This window comes from Ranitomeya imitator, chromosome 10, assembly GCF_032444005.1.
Source record: "Ranitomeya imitator isolate aRanImi1 chromosome 10, aRanImi1.pri, whole genome shotgun sequence".
Classification (NCBI taxonomy): Eukaryota; Metazoa; Chordata; class Amphibia; order Anura; family Dendrobatidae; genus Ranitomeya; species Ranitomeya imitator.
The window spans coordinates 10,922,764-10,938,601 of NC_091291.1; the positions used below are offsets into that span (position 1 = coordinate 10,922,764).

A 15,838-nucleotide genomic window follows, 5' to 3' on the forward strand; every position below is an offset into this window, starting at 1 on the left:
GTCACTGTGTACATACATTACTGATCCTGAGTTACATCCTGTATTATACCCCAGAGCTGCACTCACTATTCTGCTGGTGCAATCACTGTGTACATACATTACATTACTGATCCTGAGTTACATCCTGTATTATACCCCAGAGCTGCACTCACTATTCTGCTGGTGCAATCACTGTGTACATTCATTACATTACTGATCCTGAGTTACATCCTGTATTATACTCCGGAGCTGCACTCACTATTCTGCTGGTGCAGTCACTCTGTATATACCTTACATTACTGATCCTGAGTTTCATCCTGTATATACTCCAGAGCAGCACTCACTATTCTGCTGGTGCAGTCACTGTGTGCATACATTACATTACTGATCCTGAGTTACATCCTGTATTATACTCCGGAGCTGCACTCACTATTCTGCTGGTGCAATCACTGTGTACATACATTACATTACTGATCCTGAGTTACCTACTGTATTATACTCCGGAGCTGCACTCACTATTCTGCTGGTGCAGTCACTGTGTACATACATTACATTACTGATCCTGAGTTACATCCTGTATTATACCCCAGAGCTGCACTCACTATTCTGCTGGTGCAGTCACTGTGTACATACATTACATTACTGATCCTGAGTTACATCCTGTATTATACCCCAGAGCTGCACTCACTATTCTGCTGGTGCAGTCACTGTGTACTTACATTACATTACTGATCCTGAGTTACATCCTGTATTATACCCCAGAGCTGCACTCACTATTCTGCTGGTGCAGTCACTGTGTACATACATTACAATACTGATCCTGAGTTACATCCTGTGTTATACCCCAGAGCTGCACTCACTATTCTGCTGGTGCAATCACTGTGTACATACATTACATTACTGATCCTGAGTTACATCCTGTATTATACCCCAGAGCTGCACTCACTATTCTGCTGGTGCAGTCAGTGTGTACATACATTACATTACTGATCCTGAGTTACATCCTGTATTATACTCCAGAGCTGCACTCACTATTCTGCTGGTGCAGTCACTGTGTGCATACATTACATTACTGATCCTGAGTTACCTTCTGTATTATACCCAGAGCTGCACTCACTATTCTGCTGGTGCAGTCACTGTGTACATACATTACATTACTGATCCTGAGTTATCTTCTGTATTATACCCAGAGCTGCACTCACTATTCTGCTGGTGCAGTCACTGTGTACATACATTACATTACTTATCCTGATTTACATCCTGTATTATACCCAGAGCTGCACTCACTATTCTGCTGGTGCAATCACTGTGTACATACATTACTGATCCTGAGTTACATCCTGTATTATACCCCAGAGCTGCACTCACTATTCTGCTGGTGCAGTCACTGTGTACATTCATTACATTACTGATCCTGAGTTACCTCCTGTATTATACTCCAGAGCTGCACTCACTATTCTGCTGGTGCAGTCACTGTGTACATACATTACATTACTGATCCTGAGTTACATCCTGTATTATACCCCAGAGCTGCACTCACTATTCTGCTGGTGCAGTCACTGTGTACATGCATTACATTACTGATCCTGAGTTACCTTCTGTATTATACCCAGAGCTGCACTCACTATTCTGCTGGTGCAGTCACTGTGTACATACATTACATTACTTATCCTGATTTACATCCTGTATTATACCCAGAGCTGCACTCACTATTCTGCTGGTGCAATCACTGTGTACATACATTACTGATCCTGAGTTACATCCTGTATTATACCCCAGAGCTGCACTCACTATTCTGCTGGTGCAGTCACTGTGTACATACATTACATTACTGATCCTGAGTTACCTCCTGTATTATACTCCAGAGCTGCACTCACTATTCTGCTGGTGCAGTCACTGTGTACATACATGACATTACTGATCCTGAGTTACATCCTGTATTATACCCCAGAGCTGCACTCACTATTCTGCTGGTGCAGTCACTGTGTACATACATTACTGATCCTGAGTTACATCCTGTATTATACCCCAGAGCTGCACTCACTATTCTGCTGGTGCAATCACTGTGTACATACATTACATTACTGATCCTGAGTTACATCCTGTATTATACCCCAGAGCTGCACTCACTATTCTGCTGGTGCAATCACTGTGTACATTCATTACATTACTGATCCTGAGTTACATCCTGTATTATACTCCGGAGCTGCACTCACTATTCTGCTGGTGCAGTCACTGTGTATATACCTTACATTACTGATCCTGAGTTTCATCCTGTATATACTCCAGAGCAGCACTCACTATTCTGCTGGTGCAGTCACTGTGTGCATACATTACATTGCTGATCCTGAGTTACATCCTGTATTATACTCCGGAGCTGCACTCACTATTCTGCTGGTGCAATCACTGTGTACATACATTACATTACTGATCCTGAGTTACCTACTGTATTATACTCCGGAGCTGCACTCACTATTCTGCTGGTGCAGTCACTGTGTACACACATTACATTACTGATCCTGAGTTACATCCTGTATTATACCCCAGAGCTGCACTCACTATTCTGCTGGTGCAGTCACTGTGTACTTACATTACATTACTGATCCTGACTTACATCCTGTATTATACCCCAGAGCTGCACTCACTATTCTGCTGGTGCAGTCACTGTGTACATACATTACAATACTGATCCTGAGTTACATCCTGTGTTATACCCCAGAGCTGCACTCACTATTCTGCTGGTGCAATCACTGTGTACATACATTACATTACTGATCCTGAGTTACATCCTGTATTATACCCCAGAGCTGCACTCACTATTCTGCTGGTGCAGTCAGTGTGTACATACATTACATTACTGATCCTGAGTTACATCCTGTATTATACTCCAGAGCTGCACTCACTATTCTGCTGGTGCAGTCACTGTGTACATACATTACATTACTGATCCTGAGTTACCTTCTGTATTATACCCAGAGCTGCACTCACTATTCTGCTGGTGCAGTCACTGTGTACATACATTACATTACTTATCCTGATTTACATCCTGTATTATACCCAGAGCTGCACTCACTATTCTGCTGGTGCAATCACTGTGTACATACATTACTGATCCTGAGTTACATCCTGTATTATACCCCAGAGCTGCACTCACTATTCTGCTGGTGCAGTCACTGTGTACATACATTACATTACTGATCCTGAGTTACCTCCTGTATTATACTCCAGAGCTGCACTCACTATTCTGCTGGTGCAGTCACTGTGTATATACATTACATTACTGATCCTGAGTTACCTTCTGTATTATACCCAGAGCTGCACTCACTATTCTGCTGGTGCAGTCACTGTGTACATACATTACATTACTTATCCTGATTTACATCCTGTATTGTACCCAGAGCTGCACTCACTATTCTGCTGGTGCAATCACTGTGTACATACATTACTGATCCTGAGTTACATCCTGTATTATACCCCAGAGCTGCACTCACTATTCTGCTGGTGCAGTCACTGTGTACATACATTACATTACTGATCCTGAGTTACCTCCTGTATTATACTCCAGAGCTGCACTCACTATTCTGCTGGTGCAGTCACTGTGTACATACATTACATTACTGATCCTGAGTTACATCCTGTATTATACCCCAGAGCTGCACTCACTATTCTGCTGGTGCAGTCACTGTGTACATACATTACATTACTGATCCTGAGTTACCTTCTGTATTATACCCAGAGCTGCACTCACTATTCTGCTGGTGCAGTCACTGTGTACATACATTACATTACTGATCCTGATTTACATCCTGTATTATACCCAGAGCTGCACTCACTATTCTGCTGGTGCAATCACTGTGTACATACATTACTGATCCTGAGTTACATCCTGTATTATACCCCAGAGCTGCACTCACTATTCTGCTGGTGCAGTCACTGTGTACATACATTACATTACTGATCCTGAGTTACATCCTGTATTATACCCCAGAGCTGCACTCACTATTCTGCTGGTGCAGTCACTGTGTACATACATTACATTACTGATCCTGAGTTACATCCTGTATTATACCCCAGAGCTGCACTCACTATTCTTCTGGTGCAGTCACTGTGTACATACATTACATTACTGATCCTGAGTTACATTCTGTATTATACCCCAGAGCTGCACTCACTATTCTGCTGGTGCAGTCACTGTGTACATACATTACATTACTGATCCTGAGTTACATCCTGTATTATACCCCAGAGCTGCACTCACTATTCTGCTGGTGCAGTCACTGTGTACATACATTACATTACTGATCCTGAGTTACATCCTGTATTATACTCCAGAGCTGCACTCACTATTCTGCTGGTGCAGTCTCTGTGTACATACATTACATTACTGATCCTGAGTTACATCCTGTATTATACCCCAGAGCTGTACTCACTATTCTGCTGGTGCAGTCTCTGTGTACATACATTACATGCTCTATATCTTGTATTCTGCTTCAGAGCTGCACTCGCTGTTCTGCAGCCCATTTTTAGGCCCCGCAGATGTTCCTTTGTTCAGGTTTCCCACTTTCTGTGCGTTCCTGTCTTATCTTTTCTCACTTTCTGCCTGTGAGTTTTGGCTTCTGTTTTCTCAGCACAGATGTCATGTGGGTGGAGATTTCCCACTTCTGGGCTTTTCCGTGATGCCGCTGGTCCGCCCCTTGCCTCCTCACCCTTTACATGACTTGTTTGGGAGCTCCTGTCCTAATGATAGGACCCCTCTAGGTGACTTCTGTGCCCGTGTGTCCGGCCGACACTGCTGCCTTTGACAGCTGACAGCTTCCACTCACTATATATGATAATTTCCTGTTTTTTCACCCGGATGGACACTTGCCCCCTTCTGCCCGTGCAGTTTTTACCAATTCCGAGCTCCCTGGTATCCGCTTTCTTTATGCAGATATATTCCGCACTGAAACCTAAAAGTCGCCCCGAGGGTTAGAATTTCCTGAGCGGCCCGATACTCTGGTATTCTCCCTTCGGGTGCGTTTTTCCTTTTGTCAATGTCACGCCTGCTGCCATGTAGACGTGGTATCAAGTTTGAAATCGCGCCTCCAGGCAGCGCCTTGCAGATTCGTCCGGACCCTCCTGTCTTCATGCCGGGTTCAGTTTCCGTCACGCCGTCTACGAAGGAATGACAAAAATTGCGCTCCGCACTTTCCAGTTCCTCTTTCATTGTTCTGTGACATTCACCTTCCTAGTTTCGCATTCTTTCTGCGGCCAGGCCAAGTTGTGCGTCACTCCTCGCGTTTCGAGTCATGCGCCTCTCGATGCTGGTAGTAGGTTTTACACTCGGTGGCATGTACCTTTCACCTTCTCAGTGCTCCACCACTCCTGGCATTCATTGATTCTTCTTGCGTGACTTTCTGTATAACCAAAGGTGTGACGCGTTTTGCTCTAAGATTGTGTCTAGGGTAACAAATCACCTGTTCTCACATTCCCTAGTATCTCACTTGGTCATTAGGTTGATTCCTAAACATCACTGGTTGGTATCGAGGAACCGCCATGAAGACGATTTTCCAAGAAAAGAGAACGTCCATCATCTGACTCATCGATAGTGGTCTCTTGGCCAAGAAATTTGCCAAACTGCATCATGTGAGCGTCACGACAGCTGGAAGAATACGAAATGTCCATCCATTCATTCAGAAGCCAAGAGGTGGACGTCCAGGCAAAATATCAAGAGTCAACAAGTCTGGTCGTCCCAAGATCTATGAGTTCTGGGCGACAACACGGCAGTGGAGGAGGCTCGTAATCATGAGATCTCTGACGTCCATGCGTGTACCCTGCGACGCGTGTTACACAAGTCTGGAACGGTGGCCCAAAAAGTGAAGGAACTGTGATGTTCGGTGGAGGAAGCCTGATGATCTGAGAATGCTTCACAGCCAGAGGCGTGAGATACTTGACCAGGATCGATGGTGGTCTCAATACTAAGCTATATGTGAGTGTCCTACAAGATGACTTCGTACTCTCGAGTACTATGGGTATGAAAAGGATGACCTAGTGTTCCAGCAGAGAAAGGAAACCAAAGAATACGTCAAGATTGGTGAAGAAATGGGTCAATAACAATGAAGTAGAGGTCCTGGATTAGTTCCCAGACCTCAACCCAATCCAAACCTTGTGAGGAGAGGTGAAAATTAACTGTACACATACCCAAGTTAGGCGACCAGTGTGCACCAAGATGGGGGAACGTGTAGAAGAGACCTGGGATCAGATTTCAGGAGAGCCATGATTGATTCTGACCAAGAGCAGCCCAGAAGGATTCAAAGGAGCAAAGCAGTGACAATGACCAGAATCTGCATAACTAATGATTGGTCTTATATCCTGCGTGTGGGGCAGACTATTCATGTCTGGCTTCTGGTCTTGCGTGTTGGGCCTGCAGACTCGGGCCGGGCCTCTTATTACGTGTGGGGCTGGTCGCCTGGGGTATGACCTTGTGTCATGGTACCATGCCACCTCTTATCTGGTGTTTGGCCTACAACTTCAAGTTTGACCTTCTGTCTCATGGTGGACATACCACCTCAGGTCTGTGTTTGGCCTGCCTGAAGGGTTTCGGGCTGCTTTATAGTTGTGGAATAACTTGTCTCCTTTGATATGGTTTTTTTTCGTCTGTCTCTGCCTCACGGCGTGACTTGATGGGACCTTCAGTGGTGTATGACTTTCAGTGGTATGTACAACTTTGGGGAACGTGGCTTTTGCCTGGTTAACCAGCTGCCTTGGGTCTTGTAGGCCTGATTTCACTTCTGTCTCAAAGCTTCACTACTGGAAATGGAGTCTCTGGAAATGATGACGATGGAGCCATTCTACCCAGACCAGAGCTTAAGACCATCTGAGATTTGACCAGTACCATATGAACACTTGAAGTTAAATCCTAAGGGATAAAACATAGTACTAAAATATTCCTGCTGGTTTCTGGAAGCCCTTTGTCATTCTGGGGATCTTTCTTTAGGTGTAAGATCTTTCAGGGGTCCTCCCTCCCTATTAGAGGGATCCTTCATCATCTTCTGTCATGGGCAAGGAGAAAAATGATAATTACTTACCGGTACTTTTGATTGTTCTGACACCCATGACGGCACACTGATTTTTCCCTCCCTCTGGCTTATGGTTGATGGTGGTTCTCAATCTTCTCTTCTCACAATGAAGAATGGTCTTTAGTGACTGTATAATTAATAACCGGAATAACGATGATTGATTGGGCGACTCTTACTTGACTCCTTTTGCGTCATCTTATTTTGTACTCTTGGCTTCTTGTCCAGTAATAGGAGCAGATCCTGCTCGCTCTGGTGCTGTCTTGGGTATCGAGAAAAACAAATTACCGGTAAGTAATTTATCATTTTTAGGAGCAAATCGGTGACCATGCAGTGAGATTGCCAAGATGTCTATGAAATGATGGTGGTCTCACTCTCGATGGTGAGATATGGAGCCTGGAAGGCAAAAGTTCAAATCATCGTTACCCTTATTCTCATCACTGTATCTAGTGCAGTTCTTTTGTTTTGTTTTTGTTTTGTTTTTTTAAAGATGCCCCGAAACGCGTTTTAGACCAGACTGTATGATGGAGGGGGGTCGGCCTGATCGTTCCTTGTCCCATTAGTGATCGCTTTCATAGGGAACCTCTCAGATGTTTCCAGCCCTCCTAACCTCTTAGACCCTGCTCTAGCGACACATGAAACGCGTCGGTATCTGTATAATTCAATGCCCCCATGACAACTCTTCCTGTCCTATAAGGTACAAGGTAGTTCAGCCTTATTTAAATTGCCCTCCACATCCTGGCGGTTTTGGTTTCGCGCCTGGTACGCCGCGTCTTGGCTCCTTCTCGGCGGCAGCAGTGTCCCTCCTGTCGTGGCGGCGCTCATTGATTTCTCTATAGATCTGTGTTGGCTGCCAGAGATCTCTGTGTAACTGATGAACTTGTAGACTCGACTGCACTCCATGGAGATAAGAATGCGCCATCGATCGCATATGTAATGCCGTCTGTTTATTTTGGTGTTTTTTTTTACTTTCTTATCTTTTTGTCCATTACCCAGCATGCACTGATTATCTGAATATCATAAAAAAAAAAAATTGTGATAAGTCTTACATTTTTTTTTAACCCCTAAGCGGAATAATTATTTATTTATTTTTCTGCAGCCTCGTTTTGCAGTAATTTTATGAAGTTTGGTTTGATGCAACTTTTTTTTTTTTTTTTTTTCATCACTAATATTAAGAAAATAAAAAAAAGCTACTTTTCAGTATAAAAAAAACAACAACGATCTTTTGATGTTACAACCAAACTGCAGTACCTGATCCGGCCACCGGACGAGAGCGGCGCTGTGAAATGTGAAAATTCCGCAGCGATTGCTTCATTGACACAAGTGAACCGTCCCTTTAACACCGGAGCGATGTGCAGCTCTTGTTGCAACCGCTTACAATTCCAGCCCGGCTGCAGCCAATGACGCCTCTGCCGAACGTGCCGAGAGCGGGCGAGCTTGGACTTGCAAGTGAGGGAAGCTCTGCCTCCGGCGTGGCGTGCCTCGGAGCGTTCCCTTGCTGTTGCTGGTTTGCACCGTTTGCCCACTTTTAATAAATCATCGTGCCGACCGCTAGGTCCAAGCTGTAACCAGAGCATCCGTCCACCATGCTTTACCCTGCAGCTTTGTTTGAGGTCCCTTTAAGCAAGCGAAGCTGCAGTGTAAAGCATGGGGAATGGATTTTCTTGCCGTCTGACGTCTCCAGCCCTCCGGTGAGTCTCCTTCTTGTAGTCGACCGGTTCCAGGCGTCTCCCGTGAGGACACAGTTTTGTCAACAGACCCAATGTTTATATGTATATACAGCGGCCGTGTCCTGCAGTTATCAGCCTCTGAACGCGGCTGCCACCCCTGCCGGGCACTAAAGGGGGCGATCATCCTCCCATCGCCCTTAAAGGTAAAACTCTCCCATGCACTGGCATTAAGTTCCCTTTAAGAGGGCGACTTCTATGGGAAGAGCCATTCCTGCACTTGTACGATGCCGGTGTTGACTTGTCTCTATGTGCAATTCCCAGGACTCGGCAGCGAGAGGATCTTCGCTCTGCGTCACCCGTGGCTGCCAGATGTCCCCCGAGTCCGGACCGGTAATATTCTCATTTCCTCTGCTCCTGGCACGGTGCTGGCGCTCTGGGTTATAATCTGCATCACAGGAGCCGGAGGGCGGGTGATGAAAGTCACGGGCACACGCTGTACTGCGCCACCTCCTCCGCTCAGTAAGTGCGAGCGATCCGCACCACCGACATCCCGCTCCTTCCAGATGGACGGCACCCGCCGCGCTGTGACCAGCTGAGGCTAGGAGCAGTCAACCAGCAGAATAGTGAGTGCAGCTCTGGGTATAATACAGGATCAGTAATGTAATGTATGTACACAGTGACTACACCAGCAGAATAGTGAGTGCAGCTCTGGGGTATAATACAGGATGTAACTCAGGATCAGTAATGTAATGTATGTACACAGTGACTGCACCAGCAGAATAGTGAGTGCAGCTCTGGGGTATAATACAGGATGTAACTCAGGATCAGTAATGTAATGTATGTACACAGTGACTGCACCAGCAGAATGAGTGCAGCTCTGGGGTATAATACAGGATGTAACTCAGGATCAGTAATGTAATGTATGTACACACTGACTGCACCAGCAGAATAGTGAGTGCAGCTTTGGGGTATAATACAGGATCAGTAATGTAATGTATGTACACAGTGACTGCACCAGCAGAATAGTGAGCGCTGCTCTGAGGTATAATACAGGAGGTAACTCAGGATCAGTAATGTAATGTATGTACACACTGACTGCACCAGCAGAATAGTGAGTGCAGCTCTGGGGTATAATACAGGATCAGTAATGTAATGTATGTACACAGTGACTGCACCAGCAGAATAGTGAGCGCTGCTCTGAGGTATAATACAGGAGGTAACTCAGGATCAGTAATGTAATGTATGCACACAGTGACTGCACCAGCAGAATAGTGAGTGCAGCTCTGGAATATAATACAGGATGTAACTCAGGATCAGTAATGTAATGTATGCACACAGTGACTGCACCAGCAGAATAGTGAGTGCAGCTCTGGGGTATAATACAGGATGTAACTCAGGATCAGTAATGTAATGTATGTACACAGCGACTGCACCAGCAGAATAGTGAGTGCAGCTCTGGGGTATAATATAGGATGTAACTCAGGATCAGTAATGTAATGTATGTACACAGTGACTGCACCAGCAGAATAGTGGCCGGTGGTGTGGGGCGGTGGCCGGTGGTGTGGGGCGGTGGCCGGTGGTGTGGGGCGGTGGCCGGTGGTGTGGGGCGGTGGCCGGTGGTGTGGGGCGGTGGTGTGGGGCGGTGGCCGGTGGTGTGGGGCGGTGGCCGGTGGGGCGGTGGCCGGTGGTGCGGGGCCGTGGCCGGTGGTGCGGGGCCGTGGCCGGTGGTGCGGGGCGGTGGCCGGTGGTGCGGGGCGGTGGCCGGTGGTGCGGGGCGGTGGCCGGTGGTGCGGGGCCGTGGCCGGTGGTGCGGGGCGGTGGCCGGTGGTGCGGGGCGGTGGCCGGTGGTGCGGGGCCGTGGCCGGTGGTGCGGGGCCGTGGCCGGTGGTGCGGGGCGGTGGCCGGTCGTGCGGGGCGGTGGCCGGTCGTGTGGGGCTGCTGGGTTCTGGCCTTGACGATGTAATATGGATCTTGAATGGCATCACTGCTGTAGGTAATGAACACTAGAAATGGATCTGGTTTAGGAATTGCTATTTATGCTGCGCCGGCGCTTACAGCGTCATTGTGTTCCCAGGTCTTTAGTAACCTGATGGTTTCCATTGTTGCCTGAGGTGCAATGACTTGATGGTGGTGAAAATCCTGATTTTCCTTCACCTTTGTCCTTGTTTGACCTGGCAGCGTCAGCCGGAGACCTGCGATCTGCAGGGAGACATCTGGGTGCGGGCCCCGAGTCCTGTGTCCGGGATCGGTCAATCTTTGTCCTACCTGATATAAAGGCTCTTAATCCTTCTGGTTCTACCTGTTCCTCCTGAATGTTTGGCAATAGGTCATAGGAAATAAAGGTAAACCCGCTGTGAACCGCAGAGACAGGGCTGTAATGGCCCGAGGCCGCGGATCAGGGAGATGCATAAATGGCAATTCCCTAGTTCTCATTAGTTGGTGCCGGCACGTTAACGAGCCTGCATGGAGCGGGGGTTATGTTTCCCCACCATTGTCCAATCTGCCATTCCTGGCCTTATAGGGCTGATCTTTATGTATTTGGGGCCAATTCTCGTGACCTTTAGTGTAATAATCGCTCACTATGAAAAGGTTTCCTGCTTTCTGTCCCAGTTTAATCAGTTTCCTTTCTGCTTGTTGTCAGTGAATAGAATCATCCCAGCCAGCGGACATAGTCATGGCTCCTTACAGGAGAGAGCAGTGGTACAGTGTAATAATGACGCATGTCACCTGGACATGATCTGAATAGCCGGTTTCAACCACCTTGAAAATATTTCCATTCATTTAGAGCAAGCAGAGGACCCTTCACGGGACATAAATATGTATTTTTTTTTTATCCTGGCCTAAACACCGCTCTTCTCCTGAATCCGGCGATGTTTTCCTTTTCCTCCTGCACCTTTCCTTTCCTGAGATATCGCCCCATATTCTATGTATTTAAAAAAATAAATAAATCTAGTTTATTTAGCCAAATGGGAAGAGCTTAAGACCACGCCCACTTGTTCAAAAAGACTACAGAGAAGAGGAGGCCGTATCTCTGGAACGGAGAGGCGCAGGAACGCGAGAGAAACATCGCCGGATTCAGGAGAACGGCGGCTTTTATACCGGGTGTATAAAAAACGACATATTTCAGGTCCTCTAATTAGTGTGAATGTTATAAAGAAGCAGAACTTTCCTTTAGGTTATGATTAAGCTTTATTGACGCGGCGGTTTCCTTAGTGAGGTGCTTAGGTGGAAACCCGGGATGTGGTCGCAACACTGACGGTCATCGCTGCTACTAATGGCTGCTGCCGGTCAGTATCATGAATATGTAACAAGCCTGGAGCTAACGAGCAAAGCGGCTCGTTAGTACATCTCTAGCACAGGGAGGATGAGGCCGCGCCACTGACGTTATTCATCTTCCCCCGCTTTTCGGAAAAACCTCTTAAGCACTTCACTAGGAACATGGAAATGCTCAACAGTCAGCCCCGAGAAGAGGATGTAGCGTTCTGTTTTATTGCAAATAAAGGGGGATAGTCTGCGGTTTTACTGTTCCTTTAAGTGAGCGGTAGCATTTGATATTACCGCCCTTTGTCTTCCACCTCCTCCTCCCATGTTAAACCTGAAGCTCTGTGCTGCAGATGTGCCAGAGAGCCATGTGTGACCCCCCGAGGCCTGTGGATGAGGGGCCTGTGGATAATTGGAACACAAAGCCATCCAACTGTGACAGCCGGGATTGGATACTTTTACAGTCCGCACTGATACATTGTAACAAACTGTCAGGACAGAAGAGAGACTTGTGATGCCCTGTTTAGCTCACAGAGACATCCCCGGACCACCAGCCAGACCCATGCCGCCATGATAATAAACGCACGATGGTTAAATGGCTGAAATTAACAAGAATATAACTACTATAATACTGCCCCCTATGTACAAGAATATAACTACTATAATACTGCTCCTATGTACAAGAATATAACTGCTATAATACTGCCCCCTATGTACAAGAATATAACTACTATAATACTGCCCCTATGTACAAGAATATAACTACTATAATACTGCTCCTATGTACAAGAATATAACTACTATAATACTGCTCCTATGTACAAGAATATAACTACTATAATACTGCTCCTATGTACAAGAATATAACTACTATAATACTGCCCCCTATGTACAAGAATATAACTACTATAATACTGCTCCTATGTACAGGAATATAACTACTATAATACTGCTCCTATGTACAAGAATATAACTACTATCATACTGCTCCTATGTACAAGAATATAACTACTATAATACTGCTCCTATGTACAAGAATACAACTACTATAATACTGCTCCATGTACAAGAATATAACTACTATAATACTGCCTCTATGTACAAGAATATAACTACTATAATACTGCTCCTATGTACAAGAATATAACTACTATAATACTGCCCTCTATATACAAGAATATAACTACTATAATACTGCTCCTATGTACAAGAATATAACTACTATAATACTACCCCTATGTACAGGAATATAACTACTATAATACTGCTCCTATGTACAAGCATATAACTACTATAATACTGCTCCTATGTACAAGAATATAACTACTATAATACTGTCCCTATGTACAAGAATATAACTACAATAATACTGCCCCTATGTACAAGAATATAACTACTATAATACTGCTCCTATGTACAAGAATATAACTACTATAATACTGCTCCTATGTACAAGAATATAACTACTATAATACTGTCCCTATGTACAAGAATATAACTACAATAATACTGCCCCTATGTACAAGAATATAACTACTATAATACTGCTCCTATGTACAAGAATATAACTATTATAATACTGCCCCTATGTACAAGAATATAACTACTATAATACTGTCCCTATGTACAAGAATATAACTACTATAATACTGCCCCTATGTACAAGAATATAACTACTATAATACTGCCCCTATGTACAAGAATATAACTACTATAATACTGCTCCTATGTACAAGAATATAACTACTATAATACTGCCCCTATGTACAAGAATATAACTACTATAATACTGCCTCTATGTACAAGAACATAACTACTATAATACTGCTCCTATGTACAAGAATATAACTACTATAATACTGCTCCTATGTACAAGAATATAACTACTATAATACTGCTCCTATGTACAAGAATATAACTACTATAATACTGTCCCTATGTACAAGAATATAACTACTATAATACTGCCCCTATGTACAAGAATATAACTACTATAATACTGCTCCTATGTACAAGAATATAACTACTATAATACTGCCCCTATGTACAAGAATATAACTGCTATAATACTGCCCCTATGTACAAGAATATAACTACTATAATACTGTCCCTATGTACAAGAATATAACTACTATAATACTGCCCCTATGTACAAGAATATAACTACTATAATACTGTCCCTATGTACAAGAATATAACTACTATAATACTGCTCCTATATACAAGAATATAACTACTATAATACTGCTCCTATGTACAAGAATATAACTACTATAATACTGCTCCTATGTACAAGAATATAACTACTATAATACTGCTCCTATGTACAAGAATATAACTGCTATAATACTGCTCCTATATACAAGAATATAACTACTATAATACTGCTCCTATGTACAAGAATATAACTACTATAATAGTGCTCCCTATGTACAGGAATATAACTACTATAATACTGCCCCTATGTACAAGAATATAACTACTATAATACTGCCCCTATGTACAAGAATATAACTACTATAATACTGCTCCTATGTACAAGAATATAACTACTATAATACTGCTCCTATGTACAAGAATATAACTACTATAATACTGCTCCATATATACAAGAATATAATACTGCCCCTATGTACAGGAATATAACTACTATAATACTGCCCCTATGTACAAGAATATAACTACTATAATACTGCTCCTATGTACAAGAATATAACTACTATAATACTGCCCCTATGTACAAGAATATAACTACTATAATGCTGCCCCTATGTACAAGAATATAACTACTATAATACTGCTCCTATGTACAAGAATATAACTACTATAATACTGCCCCTATGTACAAGAATATAACTACTATAATACTGCCCCTATGTACAAGAATATAACTGCTATAATACTGCCCCTATATACAGGAATATTACTGCTATAATACCGCCTCATTGTGTGTGCTGTGGTTGCAGTTCAGTGCATATCTGTATATAGCGAGTCCTCGCTCTGTGTCATCGTTGCATAAATCAAGTTCATCCTTTTTCAACAAGTTTATTCATTTTCTAGCTCTGAATTACTCATAACCCAAAATACCATTTGTTGTGAGAATCGTATCTGGCCCTTTTATAATTAACGATACGGTGTCTAGCGGTATTACTTTTCGTGGTCACGTATTCCAGTGTGAACGCTCTAACCGGAAAGAACCCTTTGATATCTGCGCTTTCCCCCCCCCCCTGCTCCTTGAGATTAATTAATCTTGGGCCAGGTCTTTGTATTGTTACTTAGACCTTAGATCACCTCTGAGCTGAACCAGCCCAACTCTTCCAACCTCTCATTATGGGAGACTCCGTCCACCCCAGATAATAATCTGGTTGCCGCCTTTGAACTGACTCAAGCTTTCGAATATCCATTGCAAAATGTGGAGCCCAAAACTGTTTAGAGATGTCACAACTGATTTATAGAAGGGTAATAATAACATTTTGACCTTGGGATTTTATCTTTTTATACACCCTCATATTTTATTTGCTTTTGCAGCTGCAGCCTGACATTGAGTGCTGCTGCTTAGTTTGTTGTAGCCAGAATCTCCCGTTCTGTGGTCCCGAGTATATTTCCAATATCAGTACATCCAGCAATAGTTACTCCGTCCGCCGTGTGTTACTCTACATCTGTCTTATCCAGGTTGTTCTGTTTTATTATACGTCTACCTCCATTTTTATCATACAAACTTTTGTGTCTTCAGTGAAAGCTGAGGCTCTCGATCCATCCACAAGGTCATTAATAAGGCCGGGGTCACACTAGACCGTAATATGGACGAGTGCAATGCGATAAAAAATCGCATCGCACTCGTCCCAATGTTAATCTATGGGGCAGCTCCCATCA

The 15,838-nt window shown here is 44.1% G+C and overlaps 1 protein-coding gene across 3 annotated transcripts in view; it reads left to right on the forward strand.

The window, feature by feature from the left end:
* The window catches only part of LOC138651951 (beta-1,4-galactosyltransferase 3-like), a 64,707-nt gene that overhangs the window by 26,773 nt on the left and 22,096 nt on the right, over positions 1-15,838 (forward strand). Inside the window, exon 1 of one of the 3 annotated variants that reach the window (XM_069742598.1) lies at positions 9,227-9,327. The exons of the other annotated variants lie outside the window; for them this stretch is intronic. The gene's annotated coding sequence lies outside the window, so the exon portion shown is untranslated. Of the gene's footprint in view, positions 1-9,226; positions 9,328-15,838 lie in introns of those variants that run through there. 3 annotated transcript variants of the gene reach the window in all.